Source organism: Phyllostomus hastatus, unplaced genomic scaffold (genome assembly GCF_019186645.2).
Source record: "Phyllostomus hastatus isolate PE091 unplaced genomic scaffold, TTU_PhHast_1.1 phas_contig_58, whole genome shotgun sequence".
NCBI lineage: Eukaryota > Metazoa > Chordata > Mammalia > Chiroptera > Phyllostomidae > Phyllostomus > Phyllostomus hastatus.
Window position 1 is genome coordinate 4,903,130 of NW_025333916.1, and position 10,939 is coordinate 4,914,068.

Here is a 10,939-nt window from a genome sequence, read left to right on the forward strand (position 1 = left end):
CCTTCACTCAGTCCACATGATTAGAGAAAATTTGGAGAAAGTGTGCTGGCATTCCCTCCGAAACCCTCCTGGGCCCTTGTCCAAGCACGTCTCCCCGCTCCTCCCACAGGGGCAGCGACCACCATCCTGAATTTTATATCCATCATTCCTTTGCTTTTTTCTCTATAGTTTTACCATACGTATGTATACTCCTAACAGATTGCTTAATTTTGAATGTTTTTGAACTTTATATAAATTGAATTTGTGCTTTATTTTTCTCTATCTTGCTTTTTCCCATTCAAAATAATCACATCCCTGACATTTATTCATGATGTTGCATGTAGCAATAATTCCTTTTTACTGCTGTATGGTAACCAATAAGAATATATCATTATTTATCCATTTATTTATTTATTTATTCTATAGTTGATGGATGTTTGGGTTGCTTACAATTTCTTGATATTACAGTTAGGGCATCAGGGGACATTCTACCAAATGTCTCCTGGTGTAAGTGAGGATATTTGTAAGGTGGAAATCGGAGGTCATAGCTAAGCAGGACTTTAATTGTACTTGATAATATTAATCGTAATTACTTCTCAAAGCAGGTATGCCAACTTACATTCTTCCTACTAGTGCATGAGAATTTCTGAGTTGCACACCTTTGGTAGTGTTCAATACTTGATGCAGTATGAAAACAATGAGAAATGCAAGGAAAACAATGAAAATACAATTTGTGAGAGATTTTAACATTTCTTTTTCAGTATAGAGCTAATAGGCAAATATTGGTGGGCTGTGAAATAATCAAATAATATAATCAATAAACTCGGTTTACTGTATTTTTATATTCTTTGACAAAACATGTTTCCTTTGTATGACTTATGACATTTATGAAAATTTTGTTATGTAGATGAACACAAAGGAAACCTTAAAATTGGAAAAGTAGAGGTTTTTATAGGTCATATTCTCTGACTTAAAAGCCAATCAAGTAGAAATAAATAACAAAATTATCAAATCTCAATTACTTGAAAATTATAAAATATAACTGAGATAGCTCTTGGATCAAAGAAAGCATTGGAAGAAAACTCTTCTCTTAAAAATATATGGGATAAAGTGAAAGATATATTTAGAATACATTCATTATTAAAGAAATAAGACAAAAATAGGGTAATTTTATACTTATTTTAAATTTATCCTGAGTATGAATTAAAGGAAAAAGAGAAAGAAAATTCTATAAGATTAGAAATAATATACATCCAGAAGATTAAAATAATTATGTGCAACTGTGACAACATAATTGAAACTCTTGTATAAGAGGATTTCCTAATAAAACATGTTATCAAAATGGCCCAATAATAAAATTTTAATGTACAAATGGACATATATGGCATTTAAAAATTGGTAAACACAGCTTTTAAAAAATACTAGGATCATGCCCTGACTGGCATGGTTCAGTGGGTTGGGTGTCATCCTGCAAAGCAAATGGTTGCTGGTTGGATTCCCAGTAAAGGCACATGCTTGGGTTGCAGGCCTGGTCCCTAGTTTGGGGCCTTTGAGAGATGGCCAACGGATGTTTCTCTCTCACGCATGAATGTTTTTCTCCCTCTCTTTCACCCTACCTTCCCCTCTCTCTAAAAATAAATAAAGAAATCTTCAAAAAAATATATCAGTATCAAATAGTTCCACAACTAAGTTTTTGCTAGCATTAAAAAACACAAGGAATTTTGCTGTAAGTTATAACTCTATTATAAAAAAAGAAAGGAATGAAAAATGAACCCCAAATAATTCTGATATTGTTCCAGATGCTTCTGAAAAATGGAAGTCTTCTCAATTCATGTGCATATAAATGTAATACTAACCTGTTAAGTACAAAGGTGAGAGCCATGAACCAATCTTTATGAATATAGTTGGAAAAGTGTAAATGAAATCCTAGCAAATAAAGTCTAGCCAAATATCAAAGGAATAATACACTATAGCCAATATAAGTTCTTCCTTCGGGAATGCTAAGATGTTTCCAGTATCAGGGAAGCTAATGCATGATTTATTATATCAACAAATTGAAGGGAGAAAGCAATTCTATCCATAGACTATGAATTGGAACTTGATAAAATTCAACAACCACTTCCAGTAAAAAATGAACAAAATCAGAATAGTAATAGAAGGAAACTAAATATGTTAAGAGTTGTTTAGAATAACACTTGCTGTCAGTTTTTGGTGAGCAGTAAGATACTGAAACCATTTTAATTGAAAACAAACCACATAGGCATTCCTGCTGTGATCATCATTATTCAGCTCTGATTTGGAAGTCCTGGTGAATGTGGCTAAATGCAATAATAAAATAATTGGTATGGAAATAGAAAAAGAAGCAATAAAATGATCATTTCCACCCCAATAATGCTGAAATCCAAGAGATTAATGGAAAAAACTAAGATTAGTTAGATAGGTTTTGGGGGGGAGGGCACACTATTAGACATAACATGATGAAAAAGAAGAGTGGCAGAGACTTTCCTTAACAGAAAATAAAGCATACTATAAAGCCGCTGTACCCAAGTCAGTATTGTAATGACACAGAAATAGACAAATAGATCAGTGGGAAAGAATAGAAAGTTCAGAAATAGTTCTCAATATCTTTCTCTGTGTGTGTATATAATAAAAGTGGCATTTCATATCAATGAGAAAACAATAGCTTATTTAAGTAGGGGTACTAAAACACTTGGATATTCAGATAGAAGAAAATAATAGTCTATTAAAAATGGAGAGGTAAATTGAAAATTTTTAAATAATGAACTAAATTTTTTCTATCTTACTAAATTTATTGTGGTGACATTGGTTAATAAGACCATATGGGTTTCAAGCACACATGTCTGTGATACATAATCTGTATATTACTTTGTGTGCTCACTACCCTAAGTCAAATCATCTTCCCTCAACTAATTTTTAAAGGGAAAAAACAGAAGAATATTTAGGAGATTATATATATAACTTAGGGCCTGGAAAAACTTTTTTAAACAGAAAAACCAGAAGCTTTAAAAAGAGAAGATAGTTTTATTTGACTATATAAATATTTAAAAATAAACAAAAAATTGCCTTTATGTTTTTATATACATTTATTTTTTTCAGATAATTCATGAAAGTATTGGTTCTTTACTACAGTTCAAGAAATACTGAATTGTTTGTCTCCTGTATTTCTAGGAAACTGAAAGGTAAATCTAAAAGTTAAGATCAAGTTGAAACATTTTTGGCTAGGATAAATCTTATAGGTGATATGCTCATATTGCATTATATTAGGAGACACATAATATTTGTTTGTCCCATAATTAGTGATGCTGTATTGACTAGGGGATTAGCATGGTGATGGCCTGATCCTTCCATTGTAAAGCCCAAATCACCACATTGGAGGCCAGTAGAAGCCCCCTCAAGCTGGCTCTGGGTCCTCTTAATAGGACCCCATTAATCTTCAAAAAACTTTTGTCCTTTCTGGCCTGAGATCTCCCCAGTTCACTTCTGTCTGACTAATATAAGCTATTTCTTCAAGGAATCCTGCTTCATTGTAGTGGGAAATAATATTAAAATCCAGAATCTAGGTACTACTGGTGTACTTTGTTACTGAATTGGCAATGATTCTAGTGATTTAAGTCTTTATGGCTAGGAAAAATATATTTAAAAAAATCATTCATTCATGATGATATTTTCAACAATGTTTTACTTTGTTCTTTGATTTACTAATTAGGTCCTTTTTTCTCTTTTACTGAAGTTCTTAATTTCTAACTTTTTGTTTGTTTGTTTGTTTGTTTTTGAAAGCATATATACCATTTTATTAGTAACAATTGTCAAGGAAAGATATTTATTTGTGTGGATCTTAATCTGAACTCACACAAAACTCTCCAAGTGTGGTTTTTTTTCCACTCAGTCCTGGTAGCTTCTCAATTTTTTTTATCATTTGTTTTATTGTTGTTCAAATACAGTTGTCCCTATCTTCCCCCACCACTTCCCCCTGCTCCATCCACCCCGACTTCCCACCCTCAACCTTATCCCCCTTTGTCTTTGTCCATGGGCCCTTCATATGTGTTCCTTGATGACCCTTCCCTTCTTTCCCCTGTTATCTCCCTCCTCCTTCAGTAGTTCCTAACATTGTTATTCCAAAAGTGTGTTTATTCTGTACTATGAGGAAAATAACTTCAAATAAAACCAATATTAATACTACCAAGAAAATAACTGATTGAAATTCAAAATATCTTTTTAGTGGGGTTTTTTTGTCTTTAGAATCCTCTGAACTATGTTCTAAAGTCACTTGAAATAAATAATTTTTTGTTGTTATAACCAATTTGATGTACTGCTATATTCAATTTCTTTTCAGTTTTAGGGACCCTATTCTAAAAATAAATATTTTGAAATTTTTTACAGGTACATTCTTTTAATGTTTACTGTAGTACATACTTTAATTTACTATTAAAATATGCAGGGATTTATTTTTGGTTTGTAGTACATATTTTAATTTACTATTAAAATATGCAGGGATTTATTTTTGGTTTAAAAAGGTGATTATTTACCTTACAAAAGAATTTTATATAGGATTATGGTTGAAGAATGTTTCCCTAGTTCATGTCAAATGGTTCAACTTATAAACATCCTACTTCCATACAAACTGCTTCAAGTTCTTATTAGAATTTATTTTATAAGTATAAAGCACTCTATTTTAAGGTTAAAAGTGAACAGTAAATAATTAAAGAAGGTGATCATTGACATTTTACCTAACTTTATGTGAAATAACTAAAGATGCATCAGGATATAAATATAATTAAATAAAAACCAAAGTATTATCATAAATGGTCACAAATATACATGTGGCAGGGTGCAGGGTGGGGCTTTCTAAATTTTGTAACCACCACTATGTCCAGTCTTTTTTCATCAGGGTCATTAAGAAACAAAAGACAAAAAGGACTTTGTTAGCACACCACAGAATCAGGTTGTGCTTAAATTGTGGGAAATATTAGGATGAGAAATGTTCTTGTAGATTTATCATTTACAAAGGGTGAGACCTGATGAATAGAAAACAGTGAAACCATCTGGGGTCTAGGACACTAGGCGGTGAGCACAAGAATAAAAAGAATTAGGGAAGAGGGGAATGGAGAACAGGGAAGAAGCTGAGAGAGAGAAGGTACTTACTACCAGGTGTTGCTTTGAGGTAGACTCTGATAGCCAAGTATCTTGATAGGACAAATAAAAGGTTTCTCTTTCTTTCTTTCTTTCTTTCTTTCTTTCTTTCTTTCTTTCTTTCTTTCTTTCTTTCTTTCTTTCTTTCTGTCTGTCTTTCAACTTTTCCCTTTTTTATTTTGATTTTTTTATTGTTTAACAATGTACAGTTGTCTCCACTTTTCTGCCACCACGTTCCCCTGCACCACCCTCACTCCTTTGTGCCTTTGGCTTTGTCCTCGCTACATGTTCCTTGATGACCCTTCCCCCTTTTCCCCAATTGTCCCCTCCCACATCCCCTCTGGTTATTGTCAGTTTGTTCTTTATTTCAGTGTCTCTGCTGATATTTTGCTTGCTTGTTTGTTTTGTTGATTAGGTTCCACTTATAGGTGAGATCATATGGTATTTGTCTTTCACCTCCTGGCTTATTTCCTTTAGCATTTTCTCATAGACTCCCGTTTTTGTGTTCGACATTGCTTAATTAGGTGTTCTTTCAGGCAGTGACTGTGCTTTCCAAATGTTAAGTGTCCTGATGGAGGAAGGCAGGTTAAAGTCAGGACAGGTGATTGGGCTGTGGTGGGGAGTGTTCTTAGGACTAAGGACAACGTGAAAGCTGGAAATCTGTCTACCTCCACATGGCAGAGGAGTCTTCTGATGATGTTTCTCTTTTCCAAACGGTTCCCACCAATAGGTATCCAGCAGCCACTTGATGCTTGCTGAAGAAAGCCATTTAGCTACAATTAAATATAAAGATTTCAAGTTACAATGGGATTTTAGTTAACCACCTCAAATCCACGCTAAATTATAACTGACATGTAGTTCTTCCCAGGTTTATTAAGGGGAAAATAATGGTCATCTGAAGTGGAAGAGTACTAGGAGGGGAAAGGCTGAAGAGATTTTAAATGAGACAAACCAAATACATCATAATTTTGCCAGGGTTGGACGTAGTGACCCTCATTTGGGTAAGGAAAAACAATCTGTTCAGAAGTCTTTCTGAATTCCTGCTGGTGTTTCTTTTCCACTTGGCATCGTATGTGAAGCATTTCTTTTAAAGCATATGCCAACTCATTTCAGAGGGAGCTTTGTTCTCAGATGATCCAGTAATTGAGGTATCATTGCAGAAATTGGAACAAAATTTAATTTATATTGTAGAACTCCTTAGTGTGGTTCATTTTTCAATCCCCCGTCTCCTCCCCTTGTGCCTCCAAACACACTCTCTTCTCACTGCCAGAGTAATTTCAGAAGATTCTATAATAAGTTCTCAGAGGCCTATTGTGCAGTAACAAAGAATTCCAGCAGTGAGCTGTGGGTTCTGCCCTTCTCTGCCTCCCTGAGTGCAGGGCTGCCCTCATCGCTCACCGATGGTAGAGGACAAGCTTGCCAAGCACTAGGAGCCCAAGCACTCACCATGCCAATCAAGCCTGTTGGGTGGATATGTGGGCAGGTGTTGAAGAACTTTTCTGGAAGAAGTATACACAATCTTGTTGTAAAGGGGATGTGGGTGTGGGAAGCTGGGAATAAAGTCCCGTGGGGTTTGCTTGCTTTTCCAGTCCCCTAGGCAATGGGTACAGTGTTCCATATTCTTTGGAGTTATGGTCAGGGGATGTTTTTAAAGCTCTTTTTTCCCTCTAACTTCTTTTTGTCTTAGTCGAGGGAATCCAGAAAACAATCATGGACCTTATTGATGAGTTTAAAGATGAGTTCCCTACCATCCTAAGATTATCACAGTCTAATCAGGTAATGTGATTTCATAACTGAACAGAATTATAAAAAGTACATTGTATTTTTATTATCATACCAATTATTTAATGCTTGATTTTTGAAATCAGTGTTTGAAGATTAGGAAAACAATTTTACTTCAAAAAAACAAATTTCAACTCTTCCTCATTGGGGGAGGTGGGAGACAAAGAATGTCTGTAGTTAGATAATTAAGTTTAAAGACAGACTCCGTATTGTTAGAGTGAAAAGCTAGAACCCCTTCATAGCCCAATTGCAATGTAGTTTACTTCAGACTTGCTTAATTAAAAATCAGAAAAGTACCTAGATGTACTTTAATTAAAATATCTGGTAGTAAAATAAGTGGAAAAAGTAACACATAAATTATAACAATGGAAAGATAAGTATTGTTCAAGTGTGTGTTTTATGTGGAAAGAAAATGATATAAATTTAACAAAGTATATATGTATAGGTTTTAAACATCTGTTCCAAAAAAAAGGATTTGAAATATAAAATACTGGGATTAGAAGAGGGTGTAGGGAGACATTTTGAAGACATGGTCAGAAAAGAGTAATACCACGTTTAGGGGGCACACATGACCTACTTTACTCAAAAGAACACACCTCTTAAAGGAAAAGTGTTGTTTTAAACATTCTGCCCACAGCCGGAACGGAATACATTGTAAAGTTAATGGTTCAGTAACAATCTGCTTACCCAGAAATCAGCTTTTGGCAATGTCAAACATGAGGAACACAGTCAACACCTGTGAGTAAACAACAACAGAAACAACATTCTGATAACAGTAATGACAAAGTCTACATATTTCATTCCAGAGAATGAGGTATTAGAGCTACCTTTAACCATTCACCCAGACACCCAGGCATCAGATGTTAACTAAATGTTTTACTATTGCATGGGCCTGGGGAGAGGGGATACGGAGATACACATGATAGGATTCTTTCAGTCACTGAGCTTAATTTAATGGAGACCAAGTTATAAACAAATAATTGCATTAGAATATGGTAAGAGGTATATCCAGTGTAGAGGAATGAGTCACTCCACCTAGGACAGTCAGAGAGGGCTTCATGAAAGAAGGATTCTTAAATTGAGTTTCAAAGGACAAATAGGAGTTTTCAAGGTGAAGAAAGGGAGAAGGTATAGGGGTAGGAGGAGAGAAGAATATTCCAAAGGAAGCAGGGTCAGGCCAAAAGCTATGAAACAGCATGTTCCCAGGTCTCAGGTGTAGACATTGGGTTGGGGACACTGAAGCAGCATCACCCGGATGCACAGCAGTAAGATGGCATCCAGATGGTGGTGGTCTCAGTGGGGTGGAGCACATCTTAAAATCTCCAGAGGGCAGATTGGCTTTTGAAATACCATATCTTAGACTTAGTGCCTCCTTGCTTCCCCTCTTTGCATTCCCCTAGTCTTGATATAAAGTCTTCTGAAACAGAAGAGAGTTATTTGGGAAGGAGGGACTGTGCTCTGAAGTATAAAGGAAAGAGACAGGCAGGTGATCACACCTGGTCCAGGACATCTCATGGGCACTGCCAGTACAGTAGTGGCAGTAATTATTGCAAGAGCCTCAGTGAACCCTGGGAAGCCAGAGACAGACCCAGAAAGCCCATTCCCCTTCCAGGTGTGATGCTCCCATTGCCAATAAGAGAGAAATAGGGATTTTATTTAATCAAAAAAGTTGCAGGTCTCTTCACAGCTCCCTTCCTCTCTTCCTGCCCTCTGTGTAGCCTCATTATCACTAGAGACATAGCACACTTTCTGGTGAGAGAGGCTGGAATTCTGGTTCTCAGAGAAAGAATCCTGACTTCCTATTTCCAAACCATTGAGATCATTTACTTATAAGAATCTAATCCCACTCAGAGAAGAATGTAAATATAGTTAAAGGATCTTCATTGATCATTTTCAAAACATGTACCATTGTTGTTCCTCTGCCATTTACTGTGAAAAATGTGTTGCTGAGATAGGCAGGGAACCTAAGTAGTTAGGGGATAAGGTAACACATTGAAGTTATTTGCTCTTCAAAAATGAATTATCCAGAAAACAATGCTAATACTTCACTGTGAACTTGATTATATTTAAAAGGACAGATTGTGAATGCTGCAAGTGTTGTTATTTCCATGATGCTGCATAGTTTCCAAACACATGGAAAGGAATGGTTTTAAGAATGCTTAGAGGGCTTTATTAACTGGATTGCATTTCAAAACTCTAGATTGTGTGATTAGTATTTGAATATTTTTAAAATTATCATTTTAGGTATTTATTTATTTAAGAAAAGGCCATCTTGCAAAAAAAAAAAAAGATTTGATGCAACTGATAGTGGAGTTTTTTTATAGAGGGATCATCCGGGCTGATAGTTACCACTACATAGTTCTTCATGACTTGAGATTTTGAAGGAATTTTTTTCTGGGGCTGGGTAAAGTTAATTTTAGATTCTTGGCTTGAGGTTGTGGGTTCTGAGGTCCTGTACGCTCCATTGCCTCTCTCACAATCATTCCAGACTTCCATACCCTCAGCATCCACTTCCTTTAGTAATAAGTGAGTTTTTAAGATTTACACTTGCAAATTGCAGATGCTTTCCATATGATGATGTAAGGACTTAAAATAGTAAACCTTTAAATTTGAACACATGAAAAATGCATTCTACAATTGAAGAATTAAAATTTTTTAATTCAGATGATCTTTACTTAAATGAGAGAAATCTTTGGTGGTAAATAAGGTTAATTAATATTTGTGGCTTATAATTATGAAAGATAATTATATGTTTTATTTTATAATTATCTTGCACTTAACTATATGCTAAAAATTAGGAATTATAGACAACATACTAGAATCCATGCAAAATTTGGAATTTTCACTTGTACATGTACTTTTTCTGAATTCTCTTTGCTTTAAAAAAAGTGGGACAAAAACTTCTGGGGATGCATCGATAACATCTGGAAATTACTTATATTGGTATTAAAGTCTCTAAATATAAGGAGAGTAGGACTGTAACCAGAATGTTTTCTAATTCAATCATATTTATGTCTTTGGTGAGTTGTTTCTTGGGTGGACGATTACTGTTGTGAAAGTCACAAAGTGTATTGTGCACTGAAAACTTTCTCGGTGGTTTCTAGTTTAATATTTGGTATATTGGTCTGATATTTTTCATTTTAACTTGTTACACATTTTCTGATACTCTGCGCTTTTTAACTTGCATTTATAGAGCACCTGCTGTGTGTCCAACACTGTTCTAGCACTGGTAAAAGATGGGCAAGCCCAAATGGATATAGAACACTATCATAGAACTTAAATCCTAGTCAAGCAGAAAAATAATAAACAAGGAAAAAATATATATGTTAATGATAGGTCTTGAGGGGCAGAAAAAATACAGTAGAGAAAGGATATGAAGTAGAGGTAGGGATAGGGAGAACAATTGATGGTTAAGACCTTCGGGGATCTTAGTGAGAAAGTGATTCTTGAATTAAGACCTGAAGCAAATGAGGAAAAGAACCTTGGTACCCTTGAGGTATTAAATGGCACAGCTAGTGCAAAGTCCCTGAAGGTGAGAGCATACCTAACATGTTCAACAAGTAATGAGGAGAGAAGGGGAGATGAAAAGAAGAGGAGGCCAGACAGGTAAAGAAGAGACCACCTTCACAGGGCCTTGTAGACCACTATATGCACTTTGGTGTTTACACTAAGTGCACCAGAAGCCACTGAAGCAGTTGAGCAGAAAAGCAAGATGTGATCTAACATTAGTTTTCACTGTAGCTTTCTGGCTGGTGCGTTGAGGAAAAGAATGAAAACAGGCAAGGCAGAAGCAGGAAGACTACTGAGGAAGCTAATTTACTAGTCTGGAAAAGAGACGATGGTGGTATATAAATAAAATGAACTGGGTATTGATACCAGGACAGTGAGAAGTGCTCACATTCTGGGCTATTCAGAGAAAAAAAATGAATAGGATTTGCTGACAGGCTGGCTTTATAGATGTAGGGTAGTAAGCTGATGTAATAGAAATTGGAGTTCAGCATTAAAACTGCTGATGAAAGAGAAATGG